Below are 19,316 nucleotides of genomic sequence, written 5' to 3' on the forward strand. Positions count from 1 at the left end.
GGTATTTCTTCTAAGTATTCTACGACAAGCTAAAAAGCAGCATTAATTATCCTAAGTTCTGAAAACCCAAGGTCAGGCCAACTCTTGGTTATAACACATGTATACCACCTTTCTTGGCCTGGCTGATTTTGTGTATTCATTGAGACAGGGTATCTGCCAGGAGTTGTTTTCGATCTGATGGCAAGCCAACAGATGATGTCAAATCATGCCAACATGTGCCAAGTTGTCACCTCTGCATCCCTGTTTATCAGGGATTTCATTGTACAAGTCCCCTGTCTACTATTATGTCATATTTTCTTGCTCAGATAAAAGTCTATGCCCAGATGAAAAAATTCTTAAGAAGTTGCTATTTTTACCCAATTCCCTAAACCACATATGAGTGACAAATATTTCCATAGGATTAATGAATAGGTGTTTCAGCCTCCTCCGCCCTTATTAAATACTAGCTTTTTCTTTCATACTTGGAACTATGTTGAATTTGTGGATGAGAAACATTTTCCATATGTAATGAATCCAAGGACTTTTTAACCTATTAGATTTCGTTGCATATATTGGTCACTCTTTTAAGGAATTGTTTCTAATCCAGCCAAGAATGAAATAACCTGAGAATCTGGTATGCCTTCATTTAGAATATTTTCTTATTTTTGAGTAATAAACATAGGGAATATTTCTTGATAAGATCAAGAATTGACCAAGGGAATCATGTAGCTTTAGCCATCCTTATTTTTATCATTTGCCAAAAAATTTCCTTAGCTTCATAGAAACCACATAGAAACCAAATGACTTGGTTTTCTTTCCACTTCTCTAGGCAACAAACCAATTTTTTAGTTTCCATGGACACCCAGTTGAGCAACAGTAGTTAGATCTGTAAAAACTGCTATCTGAATTGGAGTCTGATGGTGACCTACCCAACAGCACTGGGATGGCAATTCAGGCTTGACCCTCTAAGGGACCAATATGTATGAGATTGCACGTGAGCATCTGGGACAGTGCCAATATTTTCCCTAGTTATTTTCCAGTTTCTTAATTTGTGGAGGTTCACAAATTATTATAGACCTTGTCTTGATATCTAGGTAGTTAGGAAGCTCCAAAATAAGGCAATGGGAATAGTAATAAAACAGGTCTGCTTGAAAGAGATTTACTTTATACTTGGTTAAGCAAGAGGCCTCACATACTGATGGCTATGTTAGCTCAGTTGAGAAATAATACATATTTGGAAACCCTTGTGGAAAGCCCAAAATACACTTGAAATGAGAGAAGTCATAGACTCATGCTTTAGTGCATACGAAGGAGAGCTTTGAATCTAAGCAGTCACCACAAAGTCTGACTATTTAGGCTCGGCAGAAATATAAGAAACAATTGAATTAAATTGTATCATGTACTAATTCTCCAAGGTTCTGCTCCCTCCCAGCCTGGTATAGAATGAGTGATTATTTGAAAAGATTAATCTGGCTTCCTGTTTTGAATATTCTGTTCTTTACTTTCACTTGCATTGTGTAAAATTCTCCATTTCTCAGTTGCTCCAAAATGAACAATTTAACAACTGACTCTTGCAGACCGTTAATCAGTATTGGAAATGTTGGAAAAGAAAGGCATTGAAAAATAGTGAAAATGATATTTTAATTCTCATTATGGGACACAACTCTGCCATAAATATGTCAGACCTTTATAGGTATGCTATTTCTCTCTTCTCGGTCTCTGTGTCTTCATCCATAGAGGGAGGGAGATGGTTGCTAAAATTCCTTGTAGCACTAATGTTCTACTACTTAGTGAAAAATCAATTTTAATTCCGCATACAACAGAGACCATGTCATGATCTTGAGACATCTAGCTCCTCACAGGAATAAAATCTTCAGGCTCATGGTCACAGGGAATTGAATGAAAGAATTTATTTTGTATTTTCCGAAAAGCCTCTAATCACTTCTATTTTTCTTGTGCTATAGAAGCTTTCCATGAATACCATAGCAAATGGATTCTTGGGGAAGGGGGAGTGGGTATTTATCAGACTTTTATTTTTGCTTTGCTGGTAGGAATTTGAGATGGAGAAATAGAAATGGAATTTAAAAACAATTTTTAAAAAGAAGAGATAGTAATGAATGGTACTTAGCTAGAAATCAGCCAGAATTTTGTGGATGTGTAATGAATTGATGATTGAGGTGATACATTTTGTAAATCAGGCATAGGAGAAAGATTTAGGAGAAATGTTGCAGAGGAACTTTTGGCTTTACAAACCCAAGGACACATTTACATGCCTTAGTTCTTTGACAGGACTTTGACAGTTCCTTAATTGTGTGCAGTTTCCCATCTCACTAAAGTAACCTGGGCAAATAGGGAGGGAAACGCCTCCCAGGTGGAAATAACACCGTGAACAGAGCTTGAAAAGTATGAGACAGTATGGTGTGTGAGGCAGTGCAAAGAGTTTGTTTAGTCCTCTTGGAGGATAAAGTATAGAAGGAGGCTGGATCATTCAGAGTTCAGGTGCAGATAACAGAAACCCCTTCAGCAATTTTAGCAATTTCATATTTGTTGAATATTAAATGAATTCTGTAGTGCTAAATAAAAAAAAACAAGATACAAAAAATGCATATATAATTTAACATGATCCCAGTTGTGGTAACTCTCTTTCTCGTCTCTCAAGCTGAAAGGAAATACCTTAAAATGTTAACATTAATTGTCTCCGGGAGGTGGAATAGCGTATGATTTTTATTTTCCTTATGCTTCTGGGGCTTTTCTAAAGTTGAGCTTCCATTACTTTCGCAAGCAGACTAAAACCTAATAAATCCTCTTTTAAAAGATTCTTTTCCACACAGGGAACTCATTGGTACAAACATTTTTAGAAAATATCACTCTGAGGCATATAGCATCTTCTCTTGCACTTCTGGCAGAGAAACATGATGCTAAATGCTGAAGGGTTTTAGTTGGGATGGTGGATGTGCTGGAAAGAAAGGTGGTTATAGCAGCTTCAGCCAGCAGCCAGCCTATGATACACAGCCTAGAAATGCCTCCTTATAATGAAGCAGCAGAAGGGGAAATTAAGGAATCAATCCCATTTACAACAGCACCAAAAACCATAAGATACCTAGGAATAAACCCAACCAAGGAGGTGAAAGATCTGTACTCTGAAAACTGTAAAATATCATTCAAAGAAATTGAAGATGACACAAAGAAATGGAAAGACATTCCATGTTCATGGATTGAAAGAACATTGTTAAAATGTCTATACTACCTAAAGCAATCTACACATTTAATGCAATCCCTATCAAAATACCAACAGCATTTTTCACAGAGTTAGTGCAAATTTGTATGGGACCACAAAAGACCCTGAATAGCCAAAGCAACTTTGAAAAAGCAAAGCAAAGCTGAGGCATCACAGTTCAAGTTATATCACAAGTTATATACTTCAAGTTATATTACAAAGCTGTAATGATCAAGACAGTATGGTACTGGCACAAAAATAGACAGGTCCATGGAACAGAATAGAAAACCCAGAAATGAATCCACAACTTTATGGTCAATTAATCTTCAATAAAGCAGGAAAGAACTTCCTTATAAATACGTTTTATGAAACTTCAGGAGTTCGCTTACCTTTATCATTTGACCACTAGCAGTCTCGTGATAAAACAAGGTCAAAGACAAGAAAGATAAATTCCCCAGGCAGCTCCCAGCACTGCTCTGTCAGGAAATGATCACCAAAGATGCCCTGATGAGAAAAGGAAAGCAGTCATATGTGAGTGTTCTTGTCAAATGTAGGTAATTCCTCAGTCACTGGTGAGCCTTAAATACATTTGACTTCTTTCCTCCTTGAATCAGAAAGAAAATCAGGGTAGAGGTGGGCCTTCAGAGTGAGGGCAGAGAAAGGAAGGCCTGTGAAAATGAGGGTCAAAGGTGTCTGAAGAATTGGGAGAGCTCTCTGGACAAAGATGTGACTTTATTACTGTCCCCAAAATATGAGGGGCATTTGTCCTGAGAGCCCTCCATTCTGCTTTTCTGCCTTTGTGGAGAAACGCAGTGACTGGATGTTGTGTGCAGTGATGTGTGATGTGGCAGGAGGAGTAGGGCCAAGGCCAGAGGAGACATGGGGAGACCCAAGGTAGCCCTCATAGCTCACTTTGCCAGGACATTAGGATTGCATCTTACAGCCTAAAACATGAAAATTAAAAATAAAATGTCCATGGGTGCCTGGGTAGCTCAATCAGTTAAGTGTCAGACTCTTGGTTTCAGCTCAGGTCATGATCTCCCAGTTCATGAGTTCAGGCCCCATGATGGGCTCTGCCTTGGCAGCATTGAGCCTACTTGAAATTCTCTCTCTCCCTCTTTCTTTCTGCCCCTCCCCTGCTTGTGCACTCTCCCTCTCAAGATAAATAAATAAACATTAAAAAAATAAAGTGTCCAGTAACATGAAAATTAAAAATAAAAAATGGAACTTGAGCTTCAATGCGCTGGAGAAGTGAAACATCTGGGGACATCTTGGAGAAGGTGGATAATAGCTTTCCAGGTTTGTAATAAAAAATGCTCTCTGAGAGGAGCGCCTGGGTGGCTCAGTCGGTTGAGCATCTGACTTTGGATCAGGTCATGATCTCACTGTTTGTGGGTTCAAGCCCTGCGTCAGGCTCTGTGCTGACAGCTCAGAGCCTGGAGCCTGCTTCGGAATCTGTGTCTTCCTCTCTCTCTGCCCCTCCCCCACTTGCACTCTGTCTCTCTCGCTCAAAAATAAATAAACATTAAAAAAAAATGGCCTCTGACAAAACTACATTGCAAAGGAAAGAACCTGAATGGAAAGTGTAAAAAAGTCAGAGGCAGAGCCTAAAGAATTTGTGGTGGAAAGAGCACATGACTGATGCATAGTGACTGGGAAAGCAGAGGAGTACTTCCTGAGTGGAAGGTAATACACATGCTGACAATATTGGCAACCTGAAGAAAAATTACGTTGTCTGGAGTTAACAGAAATATTTCTTAATTCTCAAAGAGCTGGTAAAGAAAAAGATGGTACAAAAAGGAAATCTTTGTCTGTCAGTGAATCTGATAGCAAATCAAAGGAAAGAGCTACTGCTGGCAAACCAAGAGGTTTTGCCAGAGGTCTAGATCTCACATGAATAATCAGTGCTGCAGACAGTAGTGGAGAATTAATACTTCTCAAGAAATGGAAAGATTCAGATGGGGCAGACTTGGTACTGGCAAAAGAGGCAAAAATATGAAGTGTTGTCAGATTGCAATCCCTTTTTATGAAAAGAGACTAATTTGGCATTCTTGTACAGAAAATGAAGCTCAATAATTGTTTGCAACTATATATGCAATTATATTATAGAATTATATATATACATATATATGCACACATATATATAAAATCTGTGTCTTGGTTTTTGATTTATTAGTGTGAAGAAATAACCACATTCTAATGAGAATCAAATTTGATATGTTTGTTTTGAAGTAGTATTGAGGAAGTTGGGGTTTTATCTACAGCACTGGTAGCTTTGAACAAATAAATAAGGCTTTCTTAGTTGCTTCCTTTATCAGGAAAGAACATTTGATATCATGGTTTACTATTTCCTTTGCATTAGAGAACAGCTTTTCTAAAAGTTGGGGGAAGATCTCCATAGTCATTACTCAATCAGAATTTCTGGTTAACTCATAAATGCTTAATGACCAGTCTGAGATTTTTTTGTTTGTTTTCTCGTGTGCATACACATAAAATACCTACATAAATGGTTTTCTTTTTTTAACTTTCACCAAAAGAAAAACAAAAACACCATTTCACAACCATGGATAAACCTGTGTTTCTGGAAGGCCATCATTCTAAGCAACCCATGAAATAAACCATTTAATATTTTAAATTAAATATTTTAATTTAATTAAAATAATATCTTAATATTTTAAACTATATTTTAATATTTTAGATTAATATTTTAATATTAAATTATTTAAAATTTACATTATATTAAATTATTTAAATTAAATTAGAATTAATTTAAATTAATATTTTAATTTAACATTTTAAATTAAATAGATGATTCTGTCATTAATTGAACAATTTAAATGTATTGTAAACAACTTAGACAATTCCAATTGGACAATTTCAAAACAGCCATATCAGAATCCATATGTATATCTATTGTCATTTAATGCCATTTGCAAAACTCCTAACAGGAAAACTTTTATCAGTATCAACCATCTCCCCACCTAGATGAGAAAACTAGACAAATCCTGGTGTGTATTCATTAGCCAAGCAGGACTTAGTTAAATGGACATCTAAAGGTTTCCTCTAGCAAAGCTTTCCTTTACAGGCAGTTGGAAAAATCTGTACTATATTGACTAAAAGTTTAATGTGTAAGACTTTGTTCATAGAAACCTAATCAGATGGTTAGAGATGTTGGCAATTTAGGACCTGCTGGAGTAAATGGGTAAACAGACTTTGGTAATCTAAACTATCAATTTGCATGTTTTTCTTTACACACAACTCATTCTTTACATGTAAGGCTCAATCTTTTCAGTGTTTGGGTGACTGGTTCAAAGGAAGCCTGGAAAAACATAACTTTGTAGTGACTAAAATGCTATCCAACTATATATTGTTTATTGTAAATAGTGGTGAACAGTGGTTAATAATTTTATATTTTAAAAAATGAATATGTGAGTTGCTGACGGGGAGGTGGATGGGAGATGGGCTAGATGAGTGATGGACCTTAAGGAGGAGCACTGGGTGTTAAATGTAAGTGATGAATCACTGAATTTTAATCCTGAAGCCAACACTATATGTTACAATATATGTTAACTAACTTGAATTTAAATAAAATCTTGAAAGAAAAAAATTAAAACGAAAAGAAAGCTGAAAAATAACACCTGAATCATATTCTCTTACAAATTTTGAAAAAATAGGGGCGCCTGGGTGGCTCAGTCGGTTAAGCGGCCAACTTCGGCTCAGGTCATGATCTCGTGGTCCGTGAGTTCGAGCCCCGTGTCGGGCTCTGTGCTGACATCTCAGAGCCTGGAGCCTGTTTCAGATTCTGTGTCTCCCTCTCTCTGACCCTCCCCCGTTCATGCTCTGTCTCTCTCTGTCTCAAAAATAAATAAACGTTAAAAAAAAATTAAAAAAAAACACAAATTTTGAAAAAATAAAGAATAACTTTCACCATCTTAAAAAAAATGTGAACTTCTACATCTGAAAATCAGCAGTATGTTATAAAATTTTTGCTTTTAATGTCTTCCTTTGTTAATTAAAGAGTTATAACCAAACACTTGAAAATGTATTTCTTCAAATGTTCCTGGGACCCACTGTAATTCTTTTGCTATGGGAATAATTTCACCCTTTAATTTATCAGCTTGCAAATTTATCTTTAGGTAGTTAAGTGTTCTGTGTGTGTCCCCCACCCAAACCTCCCTAGAATTTTTAGGAAGATTTCTGGTCACTCCAGCATAGCTCTTCAGCCTCCAGGAGTTTACCCTTAGCCTCTATATCTCCTCAACTGGACCATCAGATCACAGAGGCTACCATCATTGGGTAAAACTATGGAAATGCAGTCCTTATTGCCTGCTTTGGGTCAGGGGTAGCAAGTGTAACAGGGAATAAGGAAGGTCTTCTATCTATGAACAAAGTTTTAGTCATTGCAGACAAAACTTATATATGCTTTTTTCCTTGGAAATGTCATACATGTAATTAAGTTCTAGAATGCTATGGTGATGATGTTTAACCACTGTTTGTGGTTAAGTGAGTTTTAGTGGCTCACCTGGGCACTGAACTTTGAAAGTTGTTATATACATGTGCATATATATGTTATATATGTATTATGTATCTAGTTATATGCTATATTTTTGTATAGAATTTTCGTTGAACCAACCATTTAACCTGAACATTTGATTAAGAACAATGTATTGGCAATTACCCTGGATAATAGGATTTGCCACATTTAAAATTGAATGAATGAAGTGATGTAGGAGTTATATGTTCATAGATAAAATGTTTTTAAAAATCATGTTTCTAGAGTATAAAATGTGATCATTGATCTGAGTTCTCTCATTTTATGAATTGTCCTTAACATTTAGTTGAACAATAACTCATAGTTACTGAATCATTCAATTTTGTGTGGGCAAAAGTGGCCTCATAAATAATTTAAGTCTTTCAGTAGTTTTAAAAACTGTTTTTGTACCCCAAGGGAATTCCACATATTTGTGAATAATTAGTGAAATTCTAAATGGACTGTTGATTAAAATATGTTTTTAAGGCATTCTTGAAAATTTTAAGAATCTTGATATATATCAGTATTCAAAGGTGAGATGTCCATAATTATTTTGAGGAGATTTTTCTAAAGTCTGAAATAAAAGAATTTAGGAACTTTGAAATAAAACCTGGGCAATTTAGTTCTTGGAAATGAATTTTAGAATATATTTAAAATGCCATTTTCAACACTTAAACGCTATGATTTATTTCCAACAACAGTTTATTAAGGTATGTTTGTCAATAGATCATTGTTCTTTTTGTAAAATTTATTTTAGAGAGAGTGTGTGCACAAGTGGGGGAGAGGGACAGGGGGGAAGAGAGAGAGAGAGAGAGAGAGAGAGAGAGAGAGGGAGAGAGAATCTTAAGCAGACTCCACACCCAGCATGAAGCCCAACATGGGCCTCAATCCCATGACCCTGGAATCATGACCTGAACCAAAATCAAGAGTTGGACACTCAACTGACTAAGCCACCCAGGCACCCCAATCATTGTTCTTTTTAAACATAGTTTTAACCCAGATGAGAAGTTGATTGTTGCATTAGTTTTTGAGTTCTGAGATTTATAGACAGGTACCATTTATACTCTTTTCCACACACAGAGAAAAAAAAGTCATTTTGAAACAGAAAACTGCTTCATTCCATAAGCATGCCATTAATGCATGATCCAAGATGTCATTGTTTGGATGAGATAATCAAATTCCTACATGAATCAACTGAAAGCAGCTGCTTAGTTTAGGAATGATTTGAAGATATGTAAATTGAAGACAGTTGATTGAAAGAGAGGAAGAAAATGAGTAAGTGTAAGGCTATTACTGAAAACGCAAAATGATTAAAAATCATCATTATGACTACTAGACCAATTAAAATATTTTATGCTCATTTGTTTTTCAAGGAACTGCCTCCAAGTGAAAGCACAGCTCTAGGTCTTCTATTAACAAGTACATGTTTGATATTGACAGATGTACATGCCGTCATTTTTGAGACTATGAGTTTAAAACCTTTGGGAATCGTCAAAGAATGAATGAACTAACATTCTTTAAAAATACCAGTGCAAGAAAGTTTGTTCACAATAATAATTCATGTTTATAAGGTGCCTTTCATTCAACTCTTAAGACTCTGTGTATAGATGTGTTTAAATATGCATGGTCATATATCACTGTCTTCATACATCATAGCCCAAATGTTTCAATTCCTTGGACATAAAGCAACTCTTTATTTCGTATGTGAAAACACAGTCTCTACCCTTGCCACACAAACTCTACAAATAGCACCTTCTTATTTATGCTCCTATATTGCTTGTGCTGAAGGATTGTTAATGCAATCTTTTCTTACAGCAATTTTTAAAAACTTCTTTAAAAACAAAACACCTGTGTTTTCTGGCAGGACAACAATGTATCAGCAAAAATAGCTTTATTTAATGACTGACTGTGGTTAGCTAGCGCCCCATAATTCATTTCATAATTGGAAAAAAATGTAACATTTGCTGACATCATCTGAGTGCTGATCTGGACCCATTGAATAGGGAGTATTCCAACAAAAATGATTTAATTTTCCACTTCACAATTCAGGAAGAATTTAGGATTAGGGCATTCATGGAGTCTAGAAATGGTTTTTGTTTGCAGGATTTTAGCTCAAAATTGGACAGGAAGGAAGACTGGAACATAGTTTAATTTCCAAAGCAAAATTTCATCTGTAAAATGTCACTTCCTCTTATGCATACCAATATCAGTCTGAAATCAAACATATTAACCTCTGAGGGAAAAAATAGTGTTAGAAATGAAAAATCTAATGGGTTAGGAGAGATAGAATTACCCTAAGTTCTATTCTGAAAGACTTTCTTAAACAAACATGTACTCACTTGACTCTTGTCTACATGGATCTCCAGTTTATTAGGAAGTTTACGGTACAAAATACACATGAATTGCATCAATGATTATTTAAAAGCAATGCACTACCAGTTGTAGTGTCATTATTTGATACTGATATAGCAGTGGGTTCGAAATTTTATTTTATTTTTTATTTTTAATTTTTTAATATGAAATTTATTGTCAAATTGGTTTCCACACAACATGCAGTGCTCATCCAACAGGTGCCCTCCTCAATGTCCATCACCCACTTTTCCCTCCCCCAACCCTTATCAACCCTCAGTTTATTCTCAGTATTTAAGAGTCTCTCATGGTTTGCCTCCTTCCTTCTCTGTAACTTTTTTTTTCCCCCTTCTCCTCCCCACTGGGAGGAGACTCCCCACACTCCTCCCCACTTCTGTTGAATTTCTCAGGATCCACATATGAATGAAAAGGGTTCGAAATTTTATATACTGCACTGCAAACATGGATAAAGAATATCTAGCCTAATCTTTCTTTCTTTCTTTTTTTTTTTTAGTTTTTTAACGTTTATTTATTTTTGAGACAGAGAGAGACAGAGCATGAACGGGGGAGGGGCAGAGAGAGAGGGAGACACAGAATCGGAAGCAGGCTCCAGGCTCTGAGCCATCAGCCCAGAGCCCGACGCAGGGCTCGAACTCACGGACCGTGAGATCGTGACCTGAGCTGAAGTCGGACGCTTAACCGACTGAGCCACCCAGGCGCCCCTAGCCTAATCTTTCTTAAGGAAGCTCATCTTCATATCAGAGAGGAGGCAGAAGGACTTTATTTCTAAAGTTGTCATCATCAATATTATTTGTCTCATCTCACCTAAACATTGTCTTATGAATACCCTTAATTCTCTGTATTCTCTTGGCAGGACTTGCCTCCAAAGTCATGACCTGGGTTAAATCCATCTGTCTACTGACACTATGCGGGCATCTGAGCAGCTGAAATGGCTTGGGGGGGAAAAAAAACCCCACAACTGTGTGTCTGGTCTCTCTTTAAGTTCCATAGCCACAAATCTCAGCTGGGCACTCATCATGTCCAGAATCTTACTCAACTTTAATAATATTTTCACCATCTTACATTCTGGCTCAGGCTGCCATAAAAAAATAACATAGACTGGGTGGCTTAAACAACAGAAATTTATTTCTCACAGTTTTGGAGGCAGGAAGTCTAAGATCAATGCTGGCTTATTCCAGTTTCTGGTGAGGGCATTCTTCCTGGATTGCAGATGGCCATTTTCTTGCTATGTCCTCACATGGCAGAGATTTTCTCCCTTTTTCTCACTCTCTCTCTCCTTCCCCCTCTTCTTACAAAACCATAGTCTGATCATGTCAGGGCCTCACCTTTATGGCCTCATTTAACCTTAATTAGCTCCTAAAGATACTATCTCCAAATGCAATCACATTGATGGTTAAGGCTGCATCATAAAAATTTGGAGGGGGGTGGTGGGGTGCCTGGGTGGCTCAGTTGGTTGAGGATCTGACTCTTGATTTCTGCTCAGGTCATGATCCCAGGGTTGTGGGATCAAGCTCTGTGTTGGGCCCTGTGCTGAGTGTGGAACCTGCTTAAAATTCTCTCTCCTCTTCTGCCCCTCTCCCTGCTCATGCTGTCTGTCTCTCCCTCTCTCTAATGTAAAAAAAAATTGGGGGGAGACACAATTCAGTCTATTGTAATTCCCAAGTGATAATTTCACTCCTTCTCTTTGACACTCTTACATTACTTGGTCTCTCCACTACCTTCACAGCTCACTATAAGCTTATATTTACCAGGAAAGCAGAAACATTTAGACAGGAAATTCCTCATGTTTTCCCATGAAAACTTGCCTCATGACTCCTCTTCAACTTCCTTCTCTGTACTGTGGATGATGTGGCTTGGCCCAGGTCAAAAGACAACCTGGTAAAGACTTTCATGGTGTTCCAGATCCTTGCCAGTGACTTAGTTTCTGTAATTATTTGCTCTCAGATCCTATCCTTTGAATTTCTGTTCCATTTCTCTATGCCTCTTCATTAAAATATTCTTCAGATTTATCTATAATTGCTGTACTTACTTTTTCAACTCACATTCTCTCTTAACCAACCTCAATAGGACATCTGTCCCTATAACTTCATTGACTTCATGATTGTCAAGATTATTAATAATCACTGTATTTCAAACATTAATGGCCATTCTATCATTCCTTTTTTGCTTGCCCCTTCAGCAGTATTCAACAAAGTTGATCACTACTTCTTTCTTATTTTCTAAAAAAGATTTATTTGTTAAGAAAATTTACTGTGGTAAGAACACTTAACACTAGATCTACTCTCTTAACTGATTTTGAAAGTATATGATAGGGTATTGTTATTTATATTATATAAATATTGTTATTTATAGGGTATTGTGCCTACATATAGGCACAATGTTGTACAGCAGATCCCTAGAAATTATTCATCTTCGTTCTTGAGACAGTTATTTTTCTTGGAGTCCATGACAAGATAGTCTCCTGGTTTTCCTCTATCTCACTGGCTGCTTTCCTTAGTCTTCTTTCTGAGCTCTGTCTTCTCTGTCTCAATGCTATAGGTATGAGCAATTCAGGGCTCTATCTTGGTCTCCCTTCTTTGCTCTATTTAAATAGTTTTTAAAATAAACCTCATTTAATCCCATGGTTTTAAATACCACTTGTATGCTGATGAATTCCAAATCTTTATGTTCAGCTCCAACTTCTCTTCTGAGCTCCCAAGTATATACCCAAGTCCTATCAGACATCTTCACATTAATTTTAAACAGTCCTCTCCAATTTAATGTATGCCAAATAAAACATTTATCTTTCTTTCCCAAATCTAACCCCACTGGGTCTTTTTCTTTTCTTTTCTTTTTTTAATGTTTATTTTTTAGAGAGAAAGAGACAGAATGTGAATGGGGGAAGGGCAGAGAAAGAGACACAGAATCTGAAGCAGGCTCCAGGCTCCGAGCTGCCAGCACAGAGCCTGACATGGGTCTCAAACTCACAAACTGCGAGATCATGACCTGAGCTGAAGTTGGATGTTTAACCGACTGAGCCACCCAGGTGTCCCTGTATCTTCTTTTCAGTATATGGCATCACCATATACCCAGTAGCTGAAGCCAAAAATCTAGGAGTCAACATTGATTCTCCTTTTCTCATTCATCTTCATATCTGAACACTTAGCAAATCCCACTGACTTACTTTACCTCTAAAAGTATTCTGAAAACTTCCACTTTTCTCTGTTTCCACCACTACACTTTCCTCCAAGCCACCAGAATCTCTCTTCTGGACTACTTACATAATCTGCTAACCATACCAAGGCTCCTTCCTATTCTCTACTCCCAGTACAAATAGAATCTAAGTGGAATAGATATGTGGTAACAACAGTACTTTTTAAAAATAAAAATCAAATCATAACCTTCTTTTGCTTGAAATTCCTCTGATGACTTCTCATCAAGATCAGAATAAAATCTGAAATATGGACGTAGAAAACTCCAGGACTTGTAGCATTTTCAATGTATTGTATGAGGGAGTTAAGGTCTGCAAAAATGATTTCACCACTAAGTATGATATTAGCTGTGGATTTTTCACAGATGCTCTTTATCAGGTTGGGGAAGCTGCCTTCTATTTCTAATTTTTTGAGTTTTTTTTTTTTTTAATCCTTAAAGAGTGTTGAACGCTGCCAAATACTTCTTTATCATTTGAGATAATTATGTGGTTTTGTCCTTTTTTCTATTAGTATGATGCATTGTGTTGATTGATTTTTATATGCTGAGCCAATCTTGCATCACTGGGATCCATTTTACTTGGTTATGGTGTATAATCCTTACATGTTGCTGGATGCAGTTTGCTGGTATTTTTGTTGCAGAATTTTTTGTTTCCTCCTGAAGTTTTCTCTGGTTTTCATAGCAGAGTAATGTTGACCTCGTAGAATTAATTTGGAAAATTTCTTATTTTTTAAAAGAATTTGTGAAATATTGGTGATAATTCTTCTTCAGGTTTGGTAGAACTCACCAGTGAAACTATCTGGGCATGGGCTTTTCTTTGTGAGGTATTTTTTGAGTTCTAATTCAATCTCTACTTGTTATAGATCCATTCATACTTTCTATTTCTTCTTGAGTCAGTTTTGGTAGTTTGTACCCTTTGAGGTATTTGTTCATCTCAACTGGATTATCTAATTTGTTGACATACAATAATTCACAGTATTCCCTTATAATTCTTCCTATTTCTATAGATCAGAAACTAATCACTATTTTAAATCTTATTTTAGTTATCATAGTCTTTTTTTTTAGTAGTTTGACTAAAGGTTTTCCAATTTTTGTGATGTTTCCAAAGAACAAACTTTCACTGATTTTATTTATTGTATTTATATTCTTTATTTCATTTATTCTTGCTCTAATCATTATTTTTTTTTCCTTCTGTTTTCACTTAGTTTGCTTTTTTGAGTTTCTTGAAGTGGAAAGTTAGGTTACTGATTTGATAATTTCTTCTTTTTAAAAATGTTTATTTATTTTGAGAGAGAGAGAGAGAGAGAGAGAGAGAGAGAACATGAGCAGGTGAGGGAGAGAGAGAGAGGAAGAGAGAGCATCTCAAGGCTCCATTTGTCAGTGAGAAGCCTGACACAGGACTTGATCTTATGAACTGTGAGATCTGACTTGAGCTGAAATCAAGAGCCAGATGATCAACTGACTGAGCCACCCAACGCCCTATTCTTTTCTTCTCTTTAAACCAATGTTTATTGCTATAAACTTCTTTTATTTTTAAATTTTTTAAACATTTATTTATTTTTGAGAGACAGAGACAGAGCATGAATGAAGGAGGGGCAGAGAGAGAGAGACAGAGAGAGAGAGAGAAAGAGGGAGAGAGACAGAGAGAGAGAATCCTAAGCAGGCTCCAGGCTCTGAACTGTCAGCACAGAGCCTGATGTGGGACTCAGACTCATGAACTGTGAGATCATGACCTGAGCTGAAGTTGTATGCTTAACCGACTGAGCCACCCAGGAGCCCTTATTGCTATAAATTTCTTAGCACTGCTTGAGCTGCAGTTCATAAATTTTGGTATGTTCTGTTTTCATTTTCATTCACTTCAAAGTATTTTAATTTTTCTTTTGGTTTAGTCTTTTACCTATTGATTATTTAGCAGTGTGTTATTTAATTTCCACATATTTGTGAATTTCCCAGATTTTCTTCTGTTACTAATTTCTAATTTCAATTTATTGTGGTTGGAGATCATACTTTGGATTATTTCAATCCTTTGAAATTATTTAGATTTATTTTGTGGCCTAACATATGGTCTATACTGGAGAATATCATGAGTACTTGAGAATAATGTGTATTCTATTGTTGTATAGATTGTTCTGGAGATTATGTTAGTTCTATTTGGTGTACAGCATTAAGTCTTCTCTTTCGTTGTTGATCTTTTATATATTTGTTTTATTTATTATTTAAGTGGGTATTATAATCTCCAATTATTATTGTTAAACTGTGTTTTTCTCTCTTCATTTCTATCTGTTTTTGCTTCATGTATTTGGGAACTTTGTTATTGGGTACATTTGGTGGGGATGTATTTTAAACACAATTATACCTGTATTGTGCCATTTTATTTAAATGCACTTTTCTTATTTTAAAAACTCTATAAAAACCACAATACAGTCTTGGGGCACTTGGCTGGCTCAATTGTAGAAGCATGCAACTCTTGATCTCCAGATCATGAGTTTGAGCACCACGTTGGTGTAGAGATTACTTAAATAAGTAAATAAACTTAAAAAAATATTTATGAAGAACCCACAGTACACTCATTCTTCTATTGTATATCTGACCACCATAGTTTCCTATGCCTAATTTAATAAACCCTTAGAAAATAGTCATTAACAGGTCATGTAGCTTAAGTCTTTTACATTTCCATCTGAATTTTTAAACTTTGAGTTGTGTCTCCATTTTGTTCCTTTGATTGCTGTCATTATAGGTTGTGTTTTTTTTCCCTCAAAACAAACAAAAATTGCCTGAATGTGTGAATCTAAAGGAAATCATCTAGGTATTCATTCTCATTTTCATATTTTCTCTCTGTGTATCAATCTCTCTGCTTTCCTTTTTCCATTTATTCCATCTCACTGTTAGCTTCTTTTTCAGGTAGCTACATTTTCCTAAACCCAGAGGAAAGAGAGCTCCTCTTTCCAATGGTTTCAACATCCCAGGATTTGGTTTCATACCAATCTTTCAACCAATCAGTGTGACCAGAGATAATGATTGATTACAATGATTGAACAGGCCTGGGACCAAGGCCCACTATGGAGCTGGTGGTGGAATCAGCCCCAACCACCCACATGAGCAGAGAGCTGGGGAGGAGTGCTTTCTAAAAGGAAAATTGAGGTGCTTTTATCAGAAGAATGAAGAGATGTCAGGCATGTAGAAAAAACAGATGATCAATGTCCCTGATGTGGCAGATCATAAGAATCACCAGAACAGGTGTTGAAAACAGGGATTCCTAAATCCGACATCATTCGTACTGAATCAGAATCACTTAGAGGAGTTGTCTAGGAATTGTTTTGTTTGTTTTTGTTTTTTGTTTGTTTTTGTTTTTTTGAGAATGAGAGAGAGCTGGGGAGGGTCAGGGGAAGAGGGAGAGAATTTTAAGCAGGTTCCATTCCCAGCAGAGAGCCCAATGCAAGGTTCAATCTCATGACCATGAGATCATGACCTTGAGCTGAAACCAAGAGTCTGATGCTTAACCAACTGAGCCACCCAGGTGTCCCTAGAAATTGGTGTTTTTAGTATTATTCATGACTGTTCCCTTTTTGTCATTGCATCTACTAAAGTGTAAACAAGTACTTGGAACATTCTCTTTTTGCATCTATCGTAAAGATATACTTCTCAGGCTACACACACAAGCTTAAGAGGAGTAAACAATTATCAACTGCATTTAAGTTGAATAGATGTGCACTTGAAATTGGTATGGGGATGATCTTAAATAGATATTGATATTTCTCTAACCCATCAGGGAATTATTCACTCCTTTGTTGGACTTCTGCAGTGTAGAACTAATGACATGTTTTATTTTAAAAAGAGGAAAAATGAAAACAAAACAGAAAACTCTTTTAATTCATTTCTTATTTTCTTCCAAAAAGCAAAAATAGAGAAATGACTGCACTCTGGATTTTTTAGGAGAGGAGACCATATTTTTCATGTCTATAATTATACCCACACCCTTCATTACTAAACATCTGTTTAAGCTTCATCACTAGAAGACATCCTCAGCAGATTGAAAAGTCACAGTGAGCACCAATGAGTTACTTGCTGGTCAGCTGTGTTAATTGATTTAAGTGTGTGATGTGTGAAGTGGTGCTGAGAGTAGAGGTTTACTGCCTCTTTTGTGCTTTCATGAAGGTGTGTTGGCTTCTCTGGATTCTGTATATTTTGTGTATCTGAGTTTTAAAGCCAATATGTACCAATGCCAAAGGAACTTAAGCTGTAACACATACGTTCAGCGAGCATCATGGAATTTGTGCTTTAAAATGTCCAACAGCAATAACAATAATAACAACAGCAATACCAACAGCATTAAATTGAAATTCAAATAACATTTGTTGAGCATTTTTTATTACTTGCCATTGCATTATACACATAACATGAATAATCTATTAAATCCTTACAACAACTATATGAGGTAGCTGCTATTATTATTCCTATTTTATAGTGAGGAAATAGAAGCTTGAAGAAATCTACATAAGTTCACACAGCTATGAAATGGCTGAGACAAGTTTAGTACAGTCTGCCTCCATCCATATCTACCTACCCTCTCCTCTTAGTGAGTAATGGATTTATAATGCCAATGGGGATAGATATGTTTGGTAATAATGTGTTTATTTGACGCCTAGGAGGACAAGATTTGCAGAGTCATCGTATATATATCTGAATCAATGACCCTGCCTTCATTAACTCAGTATTTCACATAGCTAAAGGAGCTTAGCACAGATTTGGGTGTTTTGGAACACTTAGAAGTCATTAAAGTCTTGCCTCTACATTGAAGGCTCCTGGGCTGAGAAGGAACAGACTTCAAGAGTCCCTTCTGTCTGTTGATGTGGGATAGACAGATTAGATTCACAGAATAAAAGCAAATGAACACGCAAGTAGAAACGTGCGCCCTTTGAGTTCAATGAAAGCAAAAACTGAACTCATTCATTTGTGGCCACCATCAAGAAGTCCTCATTTATTCAACCTGTGTCTCCAAGGAAAATTTTTCATGTTTCTCATAAAAAGTTTATTTCCATATTGATTTTATTTCTTTAAAAATAATCATAGATTTTTCAAAAACTTCTTGGTCTTTTTATTAGCTTCTTTGAAAGTTAGAGGTAACCCCGTTATCTCCAAAACTGGTTTGAATCAGGTACACAATTAGGAGTCCAACAAGTTGGAGAAAAATTTGAACTTTCCAACACCAGTTCATCATCCTTTTTATAGAACAGGAATCAACAAAAGAAAAAGGGAAAGCTTGCCTCAACAATCCTATGCAAAGAACCTCCCAGTTTGTTTTTTCTTTAATTATTGTCAGTCCTTGAGAAATGTACATATCTGTTGCAATAAGCAGGAGTTGTGGCATGCTCTGTGAAGATGGGCCAAACCTCCTGCAGGACCGTGTGAATGGAATTCAGTATACATTGCAGCCTAAAAATATTGTAAGAGCATTCCATTCTTCTCATGAGACTTTTCTTCCTTTCTTATTCAACTGCATTCAGATCTCTGTGGGGAGCAAGTGGGAGTCTGTGGATTTAATGAAATGTAAAAGCAGAGGAGATTTCCAGGGAGCCCTCTTTCTACCCCTAAAGGTCTTCATTTGTCTACAATGCTTAATAGATCAGTTTAGTCCAGAATTCACTGATACAGGAGAGATATTGACTTGCCCTATTGTGTAAACATAGAAAGCTCCAAACCAAAACCCCTGTCAGTGACCCTAAGCCCTAAGCTTTAGGAACTATGGGATTGAGACAAGAAATTGTGAGAGTCAACAATGGCACTGACAACCATACGTTATTGACTCAGACTGATTGGAAATTAAAGCACCAACCCTAGAGGAAAATTTGCAAAGAAATCAGGGAATGCTCGGGTGTTCTATATTCTTGAGCTCTTATTCTTTCTTGACTGGATCATTATTAGCAAAGGCAAATAGAAAAACTGCAAAATACTTTTGTAACTTCTTTTCCCTTTAAAATAGTTGTCATTGACTAAGGTCCCGTGTGAAAAGTCAGAATGGGACTTGGATGA

General features: G+C 36.4%; 1 long non-coding RNA gene and 1 pseudogene across 7 annotated transcripts in view; one reads left to right on the forward strand and one right to left on the reverse strand.

Moving 5' to 3' along the window:
• The window catches only part of LOC122207711, a 161,652-nt gene that overhangs the window by 94,438 nt on the left and 47,898 nt on the right, over positions 1 to 19,316 (reverse strand). For all 7 annotated transcript variants that reach the window (XR_006196978.1, XR_006196983.1, XR_006196981.1 and 4 more), the window contains exon 3: positions 3,586 to 3,700. This is a non-coding gene — a long non-coding RNA (uncharacterized LOC122207711). The remainder of the gene's footprint in view (positions 1 to 3,585; positions 3,701 to 19,316) is intronic.
• On the forward strand, positions 4,732 to 5,272 carry LOC122207702 (annotated as a pseudogene).

Source organism: Panthera leo, chromosome A2, assembly GCF_018350215.1.
Source record: "Panthera leo isolate Ple1 chromosome A2, P.leo_Ple1_pat1.1, whole genome shotgun sequence".
NCBI classification, from domain to species: Eukaryota; Metazoa; Chordata; class Mammalia; order Carnivora; family Felidae; genus Panthera; species Panthera leo.